Source organism: Bos indicus x Bos taurus, chromosome 1, assembly GCF_003369695.1.
Source record: "Bos indicus x Bos taurus breed Angus x Brahman F1 hybrid chromosome 1, Bos_hybrid_MaternalHap_v2.0, whole genome shotgun sequence".
Taxonomy (NCBI): domain Eukaryota; kingdom Metazoa; phylum Chordata; class Mammalia; order Artiodactyla; family Bovidae; genus Bos; species Bos indicus x Bos taurus.
The window spans coordinates 145,029,344-145,050,842 of record NC_040076.1 but is presented as its reverse complement, the minus strand read 5'-3'; the positions used below and the strand labels follow the sequence as shown (position 1 = coordinate 145,050,842).

Here is a 21,499-nt window from a genome sequence, read left to right as displayed (position 1 = left end):
ATGGTTTTTCCAGTGGTCATGTATGGATGTGAAATTTGGATTATAAAGAAAGCTGAGCGCCAAAGAATTGATGGTTTTGAACTGTGGTGTTGGAGAAGACTCTTCAGAGTCCCTTGAACTGCAAGGAGATCCAACCAATCCATCCTAAAGGAAATCAGTCCTGAATATTCATTGGAAGGATTGATGCTGAAGCTGAAACTCCAACACTTTGGGCACCTGATGCGAAGAATTGATTTGTTGGAAAAGACCCTGATGCTGGGAAAGATTGAAGGCAGGAGGAGAAGGGGACAACAGAGGATGAGATGGTTGAATTGCATCACCAACTCGATGGACATGAGTTTGAGTAAGCTCTGGGAGTTGGTGATGGACAGGGAAGCCTGGTGTGCTACAGTCCATGGGGTGGCAAAGAGTCAGACACAACTCAGCGACTGAACTGAACTGAAAAACTTTTTACATGGAAAGTAAGCTAGTGCCAGTGCAGCCTGGACAGTGACTCTCCCAGGAGCCTTGCTGGGTGCCCCCTGGTGGCCGGGGCACTGTGGCCTGGCAACCTCCCCTGGCGTGACTGGATGCCCATGGCGAGGGTCTGCGTGGTCCAGGGGGACATTCATGGCAGTGGTACACAGGTCACTGCTTGACAATCTGCTCTCTGGGGACAAGCCTGAAGAGGGCATTTCTCTGATTCTGTGATGTAAACGTCGCAGGCAGAATGTCAGACTAATCATGTGTGCTCTCAGGGTGTGGGACTGGGGCAGGGTCACTGAGCTGCACTGACCGCCCTGCTGCCCAGCATCCATCTGCGCCCGGTTGCGCCACCCACTCCGGAAGTAGGTCCCCACCCAGCTCGCTCCTCTCCCCCGTCCTACTTGAGCTACCATCCCCGCTGCATCAGGGACCAAAACACACAAATACGTTTTGAATGTGAATTCTTTTTGTCACCTTTGGCTTCAGTGTCTGCATTTTAACCGAATGGAACAATCAAGTTGTGAAAGGAAAAGCAAAGTGGAGTCAGTGATGCTCCAAGAATCTCTCAGATAGAGACAGAGGCCTCCGAGGATGAGAATTACGTAGTCCCAGCCTGGATGCACTCTGAGCCCATGACTCAGTAAAGTCACCCAGAACATCTCCAGAACCTGGTGACGGTCTCTCTACTTACCGGGCCCTGGCCCTAAAACGACTCGTGGTCCCTTTAGGACAAGTGTGTTCCAGCTCCTGTCAGGGTCAGGCCAGGCAACTTCGAACAAAAAGGCCTCATGGCTTTTTGTCTTCAGTGGTCCCTGACTCTCTTCCCTGAACATCCTTCCCAGGTTACCTGAATCTGGGTCTCCTAGGTTGCAGTTTTTAAGACCCCAAGTAACTCCCTTCTTTTGTGCTGCCACTTGATTATCTTGGTTGATAAGATCTGGGATATGGACTATTCCACAAGTTACTTGTCCTGGAGTCAAAGTTACAGAATTCCACACGAACCACCAAAAAAGATGAATTCTGCATGAACCACTACCCAAGCCTGACACCAACCCCAGAGCTGCAGCCTTGCTGCGGAGACTCAACAGAAGAGCACAAGCTTTGGAAGCTGAGCTGACACTGGATCCACCACACAGCAGGGGGATCAGGACTCCATCAGGTCATGGGGCGGAGGGCATCCATCCCGGCTGGACACGTGCAAGTCCCCGATAGTTGCTGGCTCCACTGGAGAGACTCTTGGAACATCACTGATTACTTCTTTCTTCCATCAAAATCGAACACTTGAGATGAATGGAATCAAATGAATGGAAAGATGGAAGTTCTTAGCAGAGAAAGAAAAATTATAAAAAGAACCTAATGGAAATTCTAAAATTTGAAAATACAATGTCTGAAAAAGATTTGCAAATCACATATTTGACAAAAAACTTGTATCTGGAATATACAAAGAACTCTTCACACTCACCAATAAGAAAACAAACAGCCCAATGAAAAATGATCACCAAAGAAGATGTATGGATGACAAGTGAGCACAGGAAAAGACGCTCATCAGTAGTCAGTAGGGGTTTGCAAATTAAACCTTAAGCTATGCTAGGAATCTTCTAGAATGCTGCACACAAAGCCTGCAGCTGCTGACCCGGGTGCTGGGTCCCCTGCAGTGTTGCGAGAACCTGCACAGCCACTCCAGACATCCGCCCATAATTTCTTTAAAAATTGAACCTACACCTACCATATGCCCCAAATCATGTCCTGGGCATTTCCCCTAAAGAAGTGAAAACTTACCTGCACACAAAACCCACATGTGGATACTTGTAGCATCTTCATTTGTATGACCAAAGGCTAGAAACGACCCACTGTCCTTCACGGGGTGAGTGTTGGAACAGACTGGTCAGAGTCGAAAGATCAAGCTGTGAGCAGGTGCCGCAGCTCTGGTAGGCCTCAGTGGTTTAAGCTGAGAAAGAAGCCTTCCGAGGTCACGTGTTGTTTGGCTCCACGCCTCCCTTCACTGTACTTGTCTTCACCTCACTTCCCAGACACTGCTTTTTTTTTTTAAATTGTGCCGTCAGATGATGGTTTGCATTTTTAGCAATAAAGTGTTTATTTCATACAGACTGTGGACTTCCCTGGTGTCTCAGACGGTAAAGAATCTGTCTGCAATGCAGGAGATCTGGGTTTGATCCCTGGGTCAGGAAGATCTCCTAGAGAAGGAAATGGCAACCCACTCCAGTATTCTTGCCTAGAGAATTTCATGAACAGAGGAGCCTGGGGAACTACAATCCAAGGGATTGCAAAGCGCCGGACATGACTATTAATACTTAGTGAAGAACAGTATGTACAGTACGTAGGCTGCTTTTTACAGATCATGTCATTGAACCAAACTCAGGTCTGCTCACCAGCTCCTCAGCAAGGCCCACTTACTGGCCCCGGGTGGTGGAGGGGGAGAGGGGAGCATCAGGTGCAAGGTGCCTGGTATGGGGGTCAGGCTCTAAGGACAGGCAGCTCAGTTTCTAAAGACCCAAACTCCCTGATGGCTCCTGGGGAAGCTTTTAAAGACACTGTGAGGAGAGGTCTTGGGGTATGTGATCAGCTTGTGGACATTCCTCTGATTGGCTAGTTGTGAAGTAAGGGGGAGTCAACATCATTGGCCTTCTGGTTCCAGCCATCTGAGGGCTGCAGGCTGGTGGGCAGCACACAGTTAAATTCTCCCACCTGTTGGGGGGGGGGGCGGGTCTCAGTATCTGCAAAACAGTTCAAGAATATGGCTGAGAATATTATCTATATTCTATATCTTGAAGGAATCAACTCTGAATACTCATTGGAGGGACTGATGTTGAAGATGAAGCTCCAACACTTTGGCCACCTGATGCAAACAGCCAACTGACTCATTGGGAAAGACCCTGATGCTGGGAAAGATTGAAGGCAAAAGAAGAGGGCAATAGAGGATTAGATGGTTGGAAGGCATCACCGACTCAGTGGACATGAACTTGGGCAAACTCCAGGAGACAGTGAGGGACAGGGAAGCCTGGCGTGCTGCAATCTACAGGGTCGCATAGAGTCACTTGGTGACACATAGAGCACTCATGGAGTGACTTAGCAACTGAACAATAACAATTATCTACAATACTTGAGGAGGAGCTAAAGGCCCTTGACTTAGTTTAATGATTACTTTTTTTTTTTTGGTCTAGCTTGACTGTTTTCCTTTGTTTCTGCATTTTCTCACTTGTCTGACTAAATTTGCTCTTCAGAACTCAAGGGAGGTCTAGGAGGCTAAGTCTTTTCTAAACAAGAAGCAAGGGATATGGTGAGGGGCCTGTTCCTGCAAAGGGCCTTTAGGATCCTGCTGGGTTTAATTGCACAATTAATAGACTACAGTATGGTATAAATCTAACTTTATATGCACCAAGAAACCAAAGAGTTGCTGTCTCACTTCACCGCGATTTTTGCTTTATTGCTGTGGTCTGGAACCAAACCCAGGGCTTCCCAGATGGCTCAGTGGGTAAAGAATCCTGCAGTGCAGGAGACACCAGTTTGATTCCTGGATCAGGAAGATTCCCTGAAGGAAGGCATCGCAATATTCTTGCTTGGAGAATCTCACGGATGGAGGAGCCTGGAGGGCTACAGTCCATGGGGTCGCAAAGAGTCAGACACGACTGAAGGTACTGAGCACGCAAGTAAGCATGGAACCAAACCCACAGTGTGTCTGAGGTCTGCCTGTCTGAGGTGGCCTGCTGTTTTTCTATTGCAGTAGAGTTGATTTACAGTGCTGTTTTAGTCTCAGGTGTACAGCAAACTGAATCAGTTACCATATACATGCATCCACTCTTTTTTAGATTCTTTTCCCGTATATGTCATTCCAGAGTATTGAGTTGAGTTCCTTGCGCTACACAGTAGGTTCTTGCTAGTTATCTTTTTTATGTAAAGTGGTGTGTATATGCCGATCCCAATCCCCCCATGTATCCCAGCCCCATCCCCTGGTAACCGTGTTTGGTTTCTGCATCTGTAACTCTATTTCTCTTTTGTAAATAAGTCCATTTGTACCTCCCTTTTTTAAGATTCCACATATAAGTGATGTCATATGTACTTGTCTTTCTCTTCCTAACTCACTTCACTCAGTATGACACTCTCTGGGTCCATCTGTGTTGCTGCAAATGGCACAATCTCACTCCTTTTAATGGCTGAGTGAGATTGCATTGTATATATATGCATCACATCTTCATCCATTCTTCTGTTGATGGACCATTACGTTGCTTCCACGTCCTGGCTATTGTAAATATTGCTGCAGTGAACACTGGGGTGCATGCATCTTTTCAAACTAGAGTTTCCTCTGGGTATATGCCCAGGAGTGGGATTGCCAGATCAAATGGTAGCTCAATTTTTAGCTTTCTGAGGAACCTCCATATCATCCTCCATAGTGCCTGAACCAACATGCATTCCCACCTTCAGTGTAAGAGGGTTCTCTTTTCTCTACACACTCTACAGCATGTATAGTTTGTAGATTTTTTTGATGATGGCCAGTCTGACTGATGTGAGGTGATACGTCATTGTAGTTTTCGCTTGCATTTGCATTTCTCTAATAACGAGCTATGTTGAACATCTTTTCGTGTGTTTATCGGCCGTCTGTATGTCTTCTATGGAGAAATGTCTATTTAGACTTTCTGCCCACTTTTTTAATTGGGTTGTTTACTTATTTATTTATTTCATATTGAGCTGCATGAGCTGTTTGTCTATTTTGGAGATTAATCCCTTGCTGGTTGCTTCATTTGCAAATGTTTTCTCCCAATCTATGGGTTGTCTTTTTGTTTTGTTTGTGGTTTCCTTTGCTGTGCAAAAGTTTTTAAGTTTACTTAGGTCCCATTTGTTTATTTTTGTTTTTATTTTCTTTACTGTAGGCAGTGGATTAAAAAAGATCTTGCTGTGATTTATGTCAAAGAGCGTTCTGCCTACATTTCCCTCTAAGAGTTTTATAGTATCAGGTCCTACATTTGTGTGTGGCACTAGGGAGTGTTCCAGCTTCATTTGTTTGCATGTAGCTGTCATTTTCCCAGCACCACTTATTAAAAAGAGACTATCTTTTCTCCATCATATATTTTGGCCTCCTTTGTCATAGATCAGGTGACGCTAGGTGCGTGGATTTCTCTCTGGACTTCCTATCCTGTTCTGTTGATCTTTATTTCTGTTTCTGTGCCAGTAGCATACAGTTTTGATGAATGTAGCTTTCAAGTGTAGTCTGAAGTCAGGGAGCCTGATTTCTCCAGCTCCATTTCTCTTTCTCAAGATTGCTTTGGCTATTCGAGGCCTTCTGTGTTTCTATAGATGACTTCCCGGCAAAGACAGAACCATAAGGTACAGCACAGATTCGTAGGTTCTGTGCACTGAGAGCAGGGGAGGAGCTGGACTGGAAGAGGCAACAGGAAGGAGTTTTCAGGAGTGATGTTCTGGTTTGAATCTTGCACAATGGTGCATTTGTCAAAACTCAGAACTGAACATCACAAAGAGTGAATTTTAAAGTATAGAAACTAAAAATAAAAAATTAGAGAGCCACTGCTCTGGAGGAAACATCAAGAGAGCTGCTCCAAACTGAAGGAGACCAGGAAACATGAGACTATGTGATGAGTGGACCCAGAAACGTGGCTACACGTGATGTGCTCAGGGTAACCCTGGAAGGGGAATGTGGAGCAAGGGCTGCACAAGCTTATACACTTCTGAGCTGTGATGACCCTCTTGTGGTTTTGTAATAGGATGCCCCTGTTCTTAGGAGAAAAGGAGATTAATAGTGACACATTTGGGGAGCAGGGTTGAGGTGTTGCAAATTCCTTTCAAATATTGGGAGAGAGACATTCAGAGACAGAGACAGAGGCTGGCATGATGATACCTGGATTTTCACTGCTTAATTTTTCAAAATTTCTGTGCATTTTCAAATTTGTAATAGAAAGTACACATTTTTTTTTTTTTAATGTCATGGGGAAAATAACTCTAGACATGTCCTAACATCTGGAACTGAAATTAAATTCTAAATTCCTAAGCCAAAATAATTCTACAGCATTTTCCAGTCACGCCTTCCAAACTAGAGGGATGTGTTTATTGTTAATAGACTCAGCATCTGCTTGGAAAGTTCTAGAAACCAAACCAAGAATGCATTTTGCTCACAGACTAGCTTCCATCCTTTGAAGGGGCTGCAAGGCACTGAGCAGGGAGCTCCTCCAGCTAAAGGGCCCGGTTGCTAGGCTCCCTGGGGGAGGACCCGCCAGGCCAGTGCCCCTAACCAGGAAGCAGGGGTGCTCCCCTCTCTCCCATGGAGTGGATGCTGGGGGGTTGCAGGAAGTGGGCAAGGTGGGAGCTGTTGTTTTCGTCCACTAGGTCGATCACTAGACACTAGCCTTCCACTGGATTCACCTTCACTTGGTGCTTCCAAATTTATAATGATTTTCTTTCTGAATTTTAAATGCTTGGAAAGAGCAATGGTTTTACTGTTTTATTTAAATTTCACCAGTGATTCCAAAGCCAGGAACATATAAACTATTGTCATCTCAAGTATGCAATTTGCAAATTTCTTTTTCTTGCAAACCACGATTATTCATCAGAAAATATGGGAACTTTTCTCTAAATGACCTCCCTTAAATCTCACACACACACACACACACACACAGGATTTTTGGAGGCATATTTATCCATAAACAGACACTAGTTGTCTGAGCATCACAGTTTGAATAATTTGAGCTGCACCCTCAGAGTCCTGGAGGCCCTGCCCAGATGGCTGAGAACCTGCTTTCTGGACCGAATGGACCCTGACATATCTTTTCTTAGCTCCCAGAGTAAACATCATGGGGTGAAATAAATTCACTTTCACTGACTCTCCTCTTAGGATTCTCTGTCGCTGTTTTTGCTTTTGGTTCTTGGCCAGGTTGGTTGGTGAGGGTGCCAGCTGGGCTCAGCTGAAACACCGAATGGCAGCTCAGGACCCTTAGGAGGTGGGGGTGAGATGGTGTGGGCGGGGGGCAGTGAGGGGGTAGATGGTGGGGGGGAGGAGCGGGGAGGGAGGCAGCAGGGGGAGGAGGTATTGGTGGGGAGGCACTAGGGTGCCTGTGAGAAAGGGATGGGGAGGATTTTAAACAAATGAGTGGGGAATGGAGCCCAGCTGAGACTGTCCTGACAACAGGGCTCCTGCCCCTCTGACCAGCCCGGGCCTCTCTAGTGGCTGGTGGCCTGTGGTGCCTCCTTGGTTCTGCTCTGGGAGAGGGACTGGCTGGAGAAATCCTCCCTGCTGCTGCTGCACAAGGGGGCAGTCAGGGGGTGAGCTTCCTCCTCTAGGGTGGCCCCCCAAATCCTTTGGGAACAGCAGTTCCTCCAAGGCTGAGGTGCATCGTCCCCCCAGGTCATAGTCCCTGGAGCACCACAGTTGGATCACCAGCAACATCAGAACACTGGACCCTCTCCCTTCCTCCACTGCCTCTGTCCCCTGATGCTCCCAGTGGAGCAGCCAGGCCACTCCGTCCAGCTGTGAGGACGTGTGGTCACTCCATCCAGCTGTGAGGACATGAGGCCATTCCATCCAGCTGTGGGGACGTGCGGCCACTCCTTCCAGCCGTGGGGATGTGAGGCCACTCTGCCCAGCCGTGGGGATGTGTGGTCACTCCGTCCTTTGGGGACGTGTGGTCACTCCATCCTGCTGTGGGGACGTGAGGCCACTCCGTCCAGCCATGAGGACATGAGGCCACTCCATCCTGCTGTGGGGATGTGAGGCCACTCCATCCAGCTGTGAGGATGTGTGGCCACTCCGTCCAGCCGTGGGGACGTGTGGCCACTCCGTCCTGCTGTGGGGACGTGTGGCCACTCTGTCCTGCTGTGGGGACGTGTGGTCACTCTTTCCAGCTGTGGGGACGTGTGGCCACTCCGTCCAGTTGTGAGGAGATGAGGCCATTCCGTCCAGCTGTGGGGACGTGTGGTCACTCCGTCCAGCTGTGAGGAGATGAGGCCATTCCGTCCAGCTGTGGGGACGTGTGGTCACGCCTTCCAGCTGTGGGGATGTGTGGCCACTCCATCCAGCTGTGAGGAGATGAGGCCATTCTGTCCAGCTGTGGGAACGTGTGGCCACTCTGTCCAGCTGTGAGGAGATGAGGCCATTCCGTCCAGCTGTGGGGACGTGTGGTCACTCCATCCAGCTGTGAGGAGATGAGGCCATTCCGTCCAGCTGTGGGGACGTGTGGTCACTCCTTCCAGCTGTGGGGATGTGTGGCCACTCCATCCAGCTGTGAGGAGATGAGGCCATTCCGTCCAGCTGTGGGAACGTGTGGCCACTCTGTCCAGCTGTGAGGAGATGAGGCCATTCCGTCCAGCTGTGGGGACGTGTGGTCACTCCATCCAGCTGTGAGGAGATGAGGCCATTCCGTCCAGCTGTGGGGACGTGTGGCCACTCCGTCCAGCTGTGGGGACGTGTGGCCACTCTGTCCAGCTGTGAGGAGATGAGGCCATTCCGTCCAGCTGTGGGGACGTGTGGTCACTCCTTCCAGCTGTGGGGATGTGTGGCCACTCCATCCAGCTGTGAGGAGATGAGGCCATTCCGTCCAGCTGTGGGAACGTGTGGCCACTCTGTCCAGCTGTGAGGAGATGAGGCCATTCCGTCCAGCTGTGGGGACGTGTGGTCACTCCATCCAGCTGTGAGGAGATGAGGCCATTCCGTCCAGCTGTGGGGACGTGTGGCCACTCCGTCCAGCTGTGGGGACGTGTGGCCACTCTGTCCAGCTGTGAGGAGATGAGGCCATTCCGTCCTGCTGTGGGGATGTGTGGTCACTCCATCCTGCTGTGGGGACATGTGGTCACTCTGTCCTGCTGTGGGGACGTGTGGTCACTCCGTCCAGCTGTGAGGACATGTCCCTCCTGGGGCCTCACCCAGTGCCAGGTGCCTCCCTCTCTTCCCGGAACTGCCTCCACCTGAGAGCCTCCTACTCCACTGACTTGCCCTGTGAGGGGCGTGAGGCTCCTCATCCTGGTGGAGACGCTTGCTTTCAGAGCAAATCCAGGCAGTTTTGGGAGTTCACAAGAAGCAGGTGTGAAGTGTGATGTGAGTAATGTAAGTGCATTAACACATTTCCAGTTTGATATGGAATTATTTCTCTGATATGTAACAAGCCAACAGGACCAAGAGTCGTTGGCTGCAGGCCCAGTCTGTGTTCACAGCTTACAAAAACACTTGCTTTCCTTTAATTCCCAACAGCATCTCCTGTGTTTGCATTCATTACTTTCATAGGAAAACCGGGCCACAGCCCAGCTCTGCAGCAGACTTCTAGAGAGTACTTCACTCTCTGTTCTCCTAAAGCAGCTGGATTCAGCCACTAAACTCAAGTCCCAGGAAGGAGCGCCATGCAGAGATGAGTGCAGACCTCATGAGCAATTCCAGGTCCATTCAAGGGGAGGTTTGCTCATTCCTCACACTGAAGACCCGACACAGCAGCCCGTGGTCTCCTCATCAGTCTCCTGCTCTGTTGAGTTTTCTGATGCAACAGCAAGTCTGGACCAGGGGGGATAAAGCCCCTTTCTGTGACCCAGCCCAGGCTCCACTGCAGCCAGGAGTGGGTGTCGCCCTGGGAGAGGCCAGGGCCACCGGGGCCATGTGGTGTCACACAGGTTGACCCCTATGTCCTGAAGGCCTGGGCCCTGTGGACACAACTCTTCCTCCTGAGGGCGTTTGCTGGGTGCCTGCAGGGGCCTGGGGAGGCATGGGCAGGGAGGCCGGTGGGTGCTTAGGCTGCTGCCCTGCCCCAAGACCACATGCCATCGATAGTGCCCTCCCGGGTCATTGCACAACGGCCATGCCCTGTAGAACCTCCACCGTCCCACAAACACCCTTCCTGCTCACCTTTTGCTCAGTGGCGACAGAACCAAAGGAACCCCCTGTTGTGTGGAGAACATGGCCCTGGTCCAGAACCAAGTCACCCCAGCATCCTTCTGGCAGGGTGCCTGGGGCCCAGGTCTGCGACACTAATGCCTCTTTCCTCTTTCACCTGCCCATCCTGGGGGATGCCCAGTAGGGGAGTCTGCCCACTGCACTGACTGCCATGTTGGAAGAGGCCAGGTGGCCAAGGCTGGGTCACCCTAGGAGGGGTCTGCCTGCCGGGACCTTGTTCCCTGAACTGGGAGTGGACAGGATGGGGGACCCTTCTGGGTCTCAAGTTCATATAAGTGAGGAAGGAAATAAACCTGAAAATTCACGGGTGGTCCTTCACCGTGTGGAATAAGAGCAAGAAACCATGAGAAGTAGCTGGATATTAGCCAGCGAGAGTGAACAGGCCCCAAAACAGGATGGTGTTGGCTGAAGAATTGATCGGAGCGCTAGGGGATCACACAGGGGCACTTGGAGGCAGAACAGAGGGGAAGAGCTGGAAGGGGAGTGGGCTGAGTGTGGGCGACAACTCAGTTCCAGGAAACAGAAGTGTCAGGATGAAACACACAGCAGAAGATCTAATGAAATAAGGAAAACACACTTGCTTCAACTACAGAAAGGTGAACGTCCTGCCCTCACAGCGTGTGTAGAAGAGCCAGTGGCATGTAGAAGGACACGGCCGTGAGGGTGCTTGGGCCTGGATATTTTGGGGTGATGTGTGGACATTCCAGAGGGAGAGAGCAGATTCTCCAAACCAACAAGAGCCAGGTTCACAGCATGGTCTGGCTTAGGGGGTGCAGCGGGCTGATCTGACTTCTATGACCATGAAATGATCATCACGGTAAGTTTAGTGAACACCATCATCTCATGCGTGTGTGCATCCTCAGTCGCTTCAGTCATGTCTGACTCTTTGCAACCCTGTGGACTGTAGCCCGCCAGGCTCTTCTGTCCATGGGATTCTCCAGGCAAGAATACTGGAGTGGGTTGCCATGCCTTCCTCCAGGGGATCTTCCCCACTGAGGAATCGAACCCACATCTCTTATGTCTCATACAGACACACAATTAAAGAAATAGAAAAAAGGCTCAGCCACAGGCTGTCTCCAGCAATGCAGGATGTAGCGCCGGGTGCATGACCCCCAGTAAAGCCCTCTGCCCACCTGTCTCCCACCACATGGAGCTCTCTGCCCCTTGGGGCTGAGAGACCCCACCCTTTCCCCAAGCTGAAGCCGGAGGGCCCTGAGGTACCAGCCAGATGTCGTCTCACAAGGGACCCTTGGTGACCCAGGGCAACGGGGCTCCTGCTGGCATCAGGGCAGCTGACACAGTGGAGTTGGCAGAGCTGGGAGCCTGGGTAGAGAAGACGGGCAAGCGGGCAATCAGCAATCCAACCAAGGCTGAAGAGGAGCAGGCATACCCAGGGCCTCAGGAGGCGAAGGAGGAGGTGCGGGCCCCTGCAGGCCCACCATGCCATGGAGGAGGAGGAGGAGCTTGTGCACGAGGTCTGGGAGGGGTGCTGGAGGGCCATCCCGTATGACGTGCTCCAGACTGCCTGAAGGACAGCGACTGCCTGTTGCACGGCCACCGGCCGCCATGCCCTCCTTCCGGGCCTGCTTCAAGAGCATCATCTTCTGCATCTACACGGGGACTGGCAACATCTGGACCCTCCTGCGTGGTTTTGTGCTGTTTCTCTTTCTGGGAATCCTGACCATGCTCTCAGACCACACATGTGCTTCACGCTCCCCCTTCAGGAGAAGGCGGTGTTTGGGATGTTCCTCCTGGGAGCTGTGCTCGGCCTCAGCCTCTCCTGGCTATTTCACACCGTCTACTGTCATTCAGGGAAAGTCTCTTGGACTTTCTCAGAACTGGATTATGCAGGGATTGCCCTCCTGATTATGGGGAGCTTTGGCCCCTGGCTCTACTACTCCTTCTACTGCCCCCCACAGCCATGGCTCATCTACATCCATCGTCTGTGTTCTGGGCATCTCTGCCATCATCGTGGCACGGTGGGACCAGTTCACCACTCCTAAGCACCGGCAGACAAGAGCAGGAGTGTTCCTGGGGCTTAGCTTGAGTGGCATCATGCCTACCACGCAGTTCACAATCACAGAAGACTTCATCAGGGCCACCATGGTGGCCCAGACGGCTGGTTCTTCCTCATGGCTCTGATGTACGGAGCCGGCCTCTATGCCGCATGCATTCCCGAGCGCTTCTTCCCTGGAAAATTCGACATATGCTTCCAGTCTCATCAGATCTTCCATGTCCTGGTAGTGGAAGCTGCCTTCACCCACTTCTATGGTGTCTCCAACCTTCAGGAGTTCCGATACAGCCTGGAAGAGGGCTGTACTGATGACTCTCTCCTCTGAGCCGCCCCCTGAGGGTGCAGGAGAACTTCCCAAGTGCTTTTAAAATAACTTCTTTGCTGAAGTGAGAGGAAGAGTCTGAGTTGCCTGTTTCTAGAAGAAACCTCTTAGAGAATTCAGTACCGACCACGCTTCAGCCCACTTCACACTCACTGGGCAATAAACTCTCCATTTCCTCCCCGAGAAAGGTGGGGGAGGGCAGGTGTGGCCACCCTGCCCCCGGCTGCCCCCTTGGCCAGGCACCTGCTGTCCCCTCCCAGAGACAGGGCTGCGAAGCTCACCGTGAGCTCTGAGCCCTCCTCCCAGCATTCTGGGGAAAAGAGATGGGCTGGGACTCTTCAGAAATTCTGTTTCTGGAAGAAACTGTCCCTCCCTCACCCCATCCTGACTTTGTAACCTGGCTTATAACAGGCCATCCATTTTTGTGGCATGCTTTTCAAAACCAGTTATAACCTGGGCCCATCTTTCTAGGGCCTGGGCCTGCTCACAAACCAGGAAGAACAAAGCCATCAACTTTTACACAGCCTGGCTAACCATGGAAGTGTGTCCAGGTTTCAGAAAACTTGAGTTTTGATTTTTTTTTTCTTGGCAGAGTAATGTAAAATTAAAGTGGGGAAAGATACTTAATATTTAATACCAAGCTTTAAAAAGAAACCTGCTATCATTGCTTATGCAACTTGATGCAAAGACTACGATGATAATAAAAGAGTACAGGAGGCAAAAAAGAAAAAAAGAAAGAAATAGAAAACAAATTTCCTGGTGATAAGAACTCTTAGGATTTATTCTTAAGAACTTTCATTATATAATGTACAGGAGCGTTAATGTGTTTCTCATGTTGTACATCACATCTCTGGTACTTATTTGTCTTATAACTGGAAGTTTGTACCTTTTGACCGCCTCCATCCAATCCCCCTTCCCCGCCCACCTTGGGTAACCACCAACCTGATCACTTATCCTCGAGCCTGTTTGTTTTTGAAATATAATTGACCTACAGCACTACGTTAGTTCCTGTTAACACAAAGTAGTGATCGATGTTTCTATACATTTCAAACTGATCACTATGATAAGTCTAGTTACAATCTGTCACCATACAAAGATACTACATAGTTACTGACTATATTCCCAACACCCTACATTTCATCGTTGTTATTTAGTCACTAAGTCATGTCCAACTCTGCAACCTCAAGGACTGTAGCCCACCAGGCTCCTCTGTCTGTGGGATTTCCCAGGCAAGAATACTGGAGTGGGTTGCCATTTCCTTCTCCAGGGGATCTTTCTGATCCAGGGATCAAACCTGGGTCTCCTACACTGGCAGGCAGTTTGCTTACTGCTGAGCCACCTTGGGAAACCCCTACATTGCATACTGCAACTCATTTATTCTGCAACCAGAAATTTGTGCCTCTTAAGGGCTCCAAAATCACTGCAGATGGTGACTGCAGCCATGAAATTAAAAGACGCTTACTCCTTGGAAGGAAAGTTATGACCAACCTAGATAGCATATTCAAAAGCAGAGACATTACTTTGCCAACAAAGGTCCGGCTAGTCAAGGCTATGGTTTTTCCTGTGGTCATGTATGGATGTGAGAGTTGGACTGTGAAGAAGGCTGAGCGCCGAAGAATTGATGCTTTTGAACTGTGGTGTTGGAGAAGACTCTTGAGAGTCCCTTGCACTGCAAGGAGATCCAACCAGTCCATTCTGAAGGAGATCAGCCCTGGGATTTCTTTGGAGGGAATGATGCTGAAGCTGAAACTCCAGTACTTTGGCCACCTCATGCGAAGAGTTGACTCATTGGAAAAGACTCTGATGCTGGAAGGGATTGGGGGCAGGAGGAGAAGGGGACGACAGAGGATGATATGGCTGGATGGCATCACTGACTTGATGGACGTGGGTCTGGGTGAACTCCGTGAGTTGGTGATAGACAGGGAGGCCTGGTGTGCTGTAATTCATGGGGTCGCAAAGAGGCGGACACAACTGAAGTGAACTGAACTGAATCTCCCTCAACTCGTTCTCTCCTCTGCCCACCTCCCCTGCTCTGGCAACCACTTGCTTGTTCTTTGTGTCTATAACTGCTTCGGTTTTGTTATGTTTGATCATTTGTTTTTTAGATTCCACATATAAGCAAAATTATACAACTGTTTTTCTATGTCTGCCTTCTTTTACTTAGCAAAATATCCCCAGGGTCCTTCCATACTGTGCCAAATGGCAAGTTTTTGTTCTTTTTTATGGCTGAGTAATATTCCATCACAAACACACACAGACACACCACACGTTCTTTATCCGTTCATCTATTGATGACCACTTGAGTTGCTTCCATAGCTTGACTATTGTAAGTAATACTGCAATAAACACAAGGGTGCATGTGCCTTTTCAAATTAGTGTTCTTTTTCTTTAGATAAATACCGAGGAGTAGAATTCCTGGATCATATTCTAATTTTTAAAGGACCCTCCATGCACTTCTCTGTAGCATTTGCACAAACTGACACCCCCATCAACATGTAGGAGGGTCCCTTTTCTTCACATTCTCACCCACACTGATATTTGTTGTCTTTTTTATGATAGGCATTCTGACAGGTGTGAGGTGGTATCTGGTTGTAGTTTTGATTTGCATGTCTCTGATGATCAGAGATGAGCATCTTTTCCTGTGTCTCTTGTCCATTTGCATGTCTTCATTGGAAAAATGTCTATTCAGATCCTCTGCCTGCTTCTCAATTGCGTTGCTTGCTTCTTTGCTATTCAGTTGTATAATGTCTTCGTATATTTTGGAATATTAACCCCTTATTGGATATATTGTTTGCAAATATCTTCTCCCAGTCAGTAGGCAGCCTTTTCATTTTGTTCATAGTTTCTGTCACTGTGCAAAAATTTTTTAGTTTGATGTGAACTCATTTGTTTCTTTTTGCTTTGGTTACCCTTGCCTGAGGAGACATATCAAAAAAAAAATTACTACTAAGGACCTATGTCAAGGAGCATTCTGACTGTTTTCTTGTAGAAGTTTTCTGTTTTCAGGTCTTACACTTAAGTCTTTAATCCATGGAATTTACAGTCCATGGGATTCTCCAGGCCAGAATACTGGAGTGGGTAGCCTTTCCCTTCTCCAGGGGATCTTTCCAACCCAGGGATCAAACCCAGGTCTCCAGCATTGCAGGTGGATTCTTTATCAGCAGAGCCACAAGGGAAGCCCAAGCATACTGGAGTGGGTAGTCTATCCCTTCTCCTGCAGATCTTCCCGACCCAGGAATCAAACCGGGGTCTCCTGCATTGCAGGAGGATTCTTTACCAACTGAGCTATCAGAGAAGCCCCTTAATCCATTTTGAGTTTAGTTTTTTTTAATATAGTGTAAGAAAAGGTGCTTCAATTTGATTCTTTTGCATGTAACTATCCAGTTTTCCCAACACCATTTATAGAAGAGGCTATCTTTTCTTCACTGCATACTCTTGCCTCCTATGTCAAAGCTTAATAGCCCAGAAAAGCATGGGTTTGCTTCTGGGCTCTCTATTCTGCTGCACTGCTCTGTGTCTCTTTTTGTGCTGGTATCAAACTTTTTTGATTACTGTAGCTTTGTAGTATAGTTTGAAATCAGGGCACATGGTTCCTCCAGCTTTGTTCTTTCTCAAGATTGTTTTGGCTGTTTGGGGTCTTTCATGTTTCCATACAAATTTTAGGATAATTTTAGTTCTGTGAAAATTGCCATTGGCATTTTGCCAGGTATTGCACTGAATCTGTAGATTGCTTGGTAGACTGGGCATCTTAACAATATTAATTCTTCCAGTCCATGAACACAGTGTGCCTCTCCATCTGTTTGTGCTATCTTCCAAGTTTCTTTCATTAGTGTCTTTTGGTTTCCTGAATATAAGTGTTTTACCTCCTTAGATTTATTCCTATGCTTTTTATCCCTTTTGATGTAAATTGTAAATAAGACTGCTTTCTTAATTTCTCTTTCTGATACTTTGCTGTTGAATATAAAATATAACTGATTTCTGTATATTAATTTTGTATCCTGAAACTTTACTGATCTCATTGATGACCTCTAGTAGCTTTTTGGTGGCATCTTTAAGATTTTCCATGTATAGTATCATGTCATCTGCAAGCAGTAATAGTTTTACTTCTTTGTTTCCAATTTGGATTCTTTTTCTTTCTTTTTCTCATCTGATAGCTGTGGCTAGGACTTTCAACTTTATGTTGAAGAAAGGTAGTGAGACTGGGCAGCCTTGTCTTGTTCCTGATCTTAGAGAAAATGCTTTCATCTGAGTATTATGGTAGCTGTGGGTTTGGTATGTATGGCTTTTATTATGTTGAGATATGTTCTCTCTATACCCACTGTGTTGAGGGTTTGTTAAATCATAAATCATTGCTGAATTTTGTCAAAACCTTTTTATGGATCTACTGAGATGATCATATGATTTTTATTTTTTAGTTCGCTAATGTGGCATATCGTATTAATTGTTAGTGGATATAAAGACATCCTTGCATCCCTGGAATAAATTACCCTTGATCACTGTGTATGATTCTTCTCATGTATTTCTGAATTTAGTTTGCTAGTGTTTTGTTGGGGAGAAGGCAATGGCACCCCACTCCAGTACTGTTGCCCAGAAAATCCCATGAATGGAGGAACCTGGTAGGCTGCAGTCCATGGGGTCACTAAGAGTCAGACACGACTTAGCGACTTCACTTTCACTTTCCACTTTCATGCATTGGAGAAGGAAATGGCAACCCACTCCAGTGTTCTTGCCTGGAGAATCCCATGGACGGAGAAACCTGGTAGGCTGCAGTCCATGGGGTTGCACAGAGTCAGACACGACTGAAGCGACTTAGCAGCAGCAGCAACAGTGTTTTGTTGAGGATTTCTGCATCTATGTTCATCAGTGAGATTGGTCTGTAATTTTCTTTTTTGGTGATATCTTTGTCTAGTTTTGGTATCAGTGTAACGTTGGCCTTGTAGAATGAGCTCAGAAGTATTCCTTCCTATGCAATATTTTTGGAAATAACTTGAGAAGGAGAGATACTCTCTAATGTGTAGAGGATCACCTGTGAAGCTGTCTGGCCTTGGACTTTTGTTTGCCAATTGTTTGTTTGTTTTCCTGATTCTATTTCATTATTGTGGGACTTACCTGGTGGTCCAGTGGCTAAGAATCTGCCTTGCAGTGCAGGGGACACTGGTTCAATTACTGGTCAGGGAACTAAGATCCCACATACTGCAGAGCAACTAAGCCCCCATGCCACAAATAAGACCCCACAAAAAATAATTAAATACTCAAATAAGTAAATAAATATAAAAAATTTCATTATTGGTTATTTGTGTGATCATATTTTTTCTTTCATCCTAGTTCAGTCTTGGGAGGTTGTGTATTTTTATAAATTTGTTTATTTCTTCTAGGTTGTCCATTTTATTGACATAATTTCATCACAGTAATCCAATACCCCAACCACTAAGGCCAAAGAAGATGAAGTTGAATGGTTCTATGAAGACCTACTAGAACTAATGCTAAAAAAGATGTCCTTTTCATCATAGGGGACTGGGATGCAAAAGTAGGGTCAAGAGATCCCACCAAGTTCTGGCCTTGGAGTACAAAATGAAGCAGGGCAAAGGCTAACAGAGTTTTGCCAAGAGAATGCACTGGTCATAGCAAACACCTTCTTCCAACAACACAAGAGATAACTCTACACATGGACATCACCAGATGGTCAATACCGAAATCAGATTGATTATGTTCTTTGCAGCCAAAGATGGAGAAGCTCTATACAATCAGCAAAAACAAGACCCAGAGCTGACTGTGGCTCAGATCATGAACTCCTTATTGCCAAATTCAGACTTAAGTTGAAGAAAGTAGGGAAAACCACTAGACCATTCAGGTATGACCTAAATCAAATCCCTAATGATTATACAGTGGAAGTGACAAATAGATTCAAGGGATTAGATCTGATGGAGTCCCTGAAGAACTATGGATGGAGTTCGTAACATTGTACAGGAGGCCGTGATCAAAATCATACCCAAGTAACAGAAATGCAAAGAGGCAAAATGGTTGTCTGAGGAGGCCTTACAAATAGCTGTGAAAAGAAGAGAAGTTCAAGGCAAAGGAGAAAAGGAAAGCTATATCTACCTGAATGCAGAGTTCCAAAGAATAGCAAGGAGAGATAAGAAAGCCTTCCTCAGTGATCAATGCAAAGAAATAGAGGAAAACAATAGAATGGGAAAGACTAGAGATCTCTTCAAGAAAATTAGAGATACCAAGGGAATATCTCATGCAAAGATGGACACAATAAAGGACAGAAATGGTATGGACCTAACAGAAGCAGAAGATATTAAGAGGTGGCAAGAATACACAGAAGAACTGTACAAAAAAGAGCTTCATGACCCAGATAACCACAATGATGTGATCACTCACCTAGAGCCAGACATCTTGGAGTGCAAAGTCAAGTGGGCCTTAGAAAGCATCACCACCAACAAAGCTAGTGGAAGTGATGGAATTCCAGCTGAGCTATTTCAAATCTTAAAAGATGATGCTGTGAAAATGCTGCACTCAATATGCCAGCAAATTTGGAAAACTCAGCAGTGGCCACAGGACTAGAAAAGATCAGTTTTTATTCCAGTCCCAAAGAAGGGCAATGCCAAAGAATGTGCAAACTAATGCACAATTGCACTCATTTAATATGCTAGCAAAGTAATGCTCAAAATCCTTCAAGCTAGGGTTCAATAGTATGTGAACCGAGAATTTCCAGACACACAAACTGGATTTAGAAAAGGCAGAGGAACCGGAGATCAAATTGCCAACATCCGTTGGATCATACAAAAACCAAGAGAATTCTAGAAAAACATCTCCTTCTGCTTCATTGACTACATTAAAGCCTTTGACCATGTGGATCACAACAAACTGTGGAAAATTCTTCAAGAGATGGGAATACCAGACCACCTTACCTGCCTCCTGAGAAATCTATACAGGTCAAGAAGCAACAATTAGAACTGAACATGGAACAACAGACTGGTTCCAAATTGGGAAAGGAGTAAATCAAGGCTGTATAGTGTCACCCTGCTTATTTAACTTCTATGCAGAGTGAAGGGGATGACAGAAGATGAGATAGTTGGATGGCATCACCGTCTGGATGGACACAAGTTTGAGCAAGCTCTGGGAATTGGTGATGGACAGGGAAGCTTGGCATGCTGCAGTTCATGGGGTCTCAAAGAGCCGGACATGACTGAGCTACTTAACTGAACTTATTGTATTAATCCTATGATCTTCTGTATTTCTGTGGTATTGCTTGAAACTTCTCCTTTTTAATTTCTGATTTTATTGATCTGGACCCCCCGCCCTTGTTTTCTTGATGAGTTTGGCTAAAGGTTTATAAATTTACTTTATGTTTTCAAAGAATAAGCTCTTAGCTTCATTGATCTTTTCTATTGTTTGCACAGACTCTAAGAAACTATACATATATATATATATATACACACACACACAGATTCACTGTATTTCTATATACTAGCAATGAAAAATTATAAACTAAAGTTAAATATTTAAAACAGTATGGAAAATATGAAATATTTCAGGGTAAGTCTGACCAAAATTTGTAAACCTGTACACTGAGAACTCTGAAACATTTTGAAAGAAAATAAATAACTCATAAATAGATGGAGAGATACACCTTGTTCACAGGTCAAATGACCTGATATTGTCAAGCTGTCAATTATCTTCAAATTAAGCAATCGATTCTACACCATCCTAATCAAGCCAGAGAACACTTTTTTGGTGTGTGTAAAATTACCAGCTGACTCTAAAATTCATATAGAAATTGAAAAAGGACTTAAATACTCAAAGCAACTTTGAAAAGAAGAACAATGTTGGAGGACCACCACAATTTTAAGACATGATAAGGCTACAGTCATCAAAACAGCATGGCACTGGAATAAAGATATACAAATAGATTAGCGAACAGACTAAAGAGCCCTCAAATAAAGCTGCACATATAGGGAAAACTAATTTTTGATAAAGGAGCAAAGGCAATTCAGTGAGAAAATGAAAGTACAAAACTTCTAGAAGAAAATACATGAGGAAAATCTTTGTGACCTTGGTTTAGTCAAAGATTACTAGATAGGACATTAAAAGCCCAATCCATAAACAAATCAATAACTTGGACTTCATCAAAATTAAAAACTTTTGCTTTTCAAAAGACATTACTGAGAGAATGAAAAGACAAGCCATAGGATGGAGGAAAATATTTACAAAGCATATGATGTATCTCATAAATGACTCATATCCAGAACACAAGAAAAACTCTTAAAACTCAGTAATAAGAAAGTCATAGTAAGAAACAGGCAAAAGATTTGAATAAACACTTCAGGAGAGAAAAGATGCTCAACATTGTGTCATAAGGGAAATGCTAGAATCACAAAGAGATGCCATTTCACACCCCATAGAACGGCTAATATTAAGAAGCCTGAGCGCACCTCATGCTGCTGAGGACATGGAGCAACTGCAGCTTTCACGCAACGTGGAGAGAACAAACAATGGGACAACCGCGTCAGACAACAGCTCAACAGTTTCTTAGACACACACGTCACACGCCCAGTCACTTCACTCCTAGGTATTTACCTCCGACAAAGACTTGTACAGGATCATCCACAGCAGTTGTATTTGTGAGCACGGAGGTGTGAGCCTGCTCTGCAGGCAGCCCTGCTCCTCCGGGTGCCGGGCATCAGCTGGGGTTCGTGACACGCCTGGCATTTCGTCTGGGCCTCACACTGGGTCCCAGGCCGGGTGGCACAAGTGAGACCCCTCTTCCTGATGCCCGGGGGTGTCCTGTGTGGTG

General features: G+C 46.5%; 1 pseudogene; it reads left to right on the top strand.

Annotated features, from left to right (window-relative positions):
* Positions 1 to 11,469: 11,469 nt before the first annotated feature.
* Positions 11,470 to 13,750, top strand: LOC113899251 (annotated as a pseudogene).
* Positions 13,751 to 21,499: the final 7,749 nt, after the last annotated feature.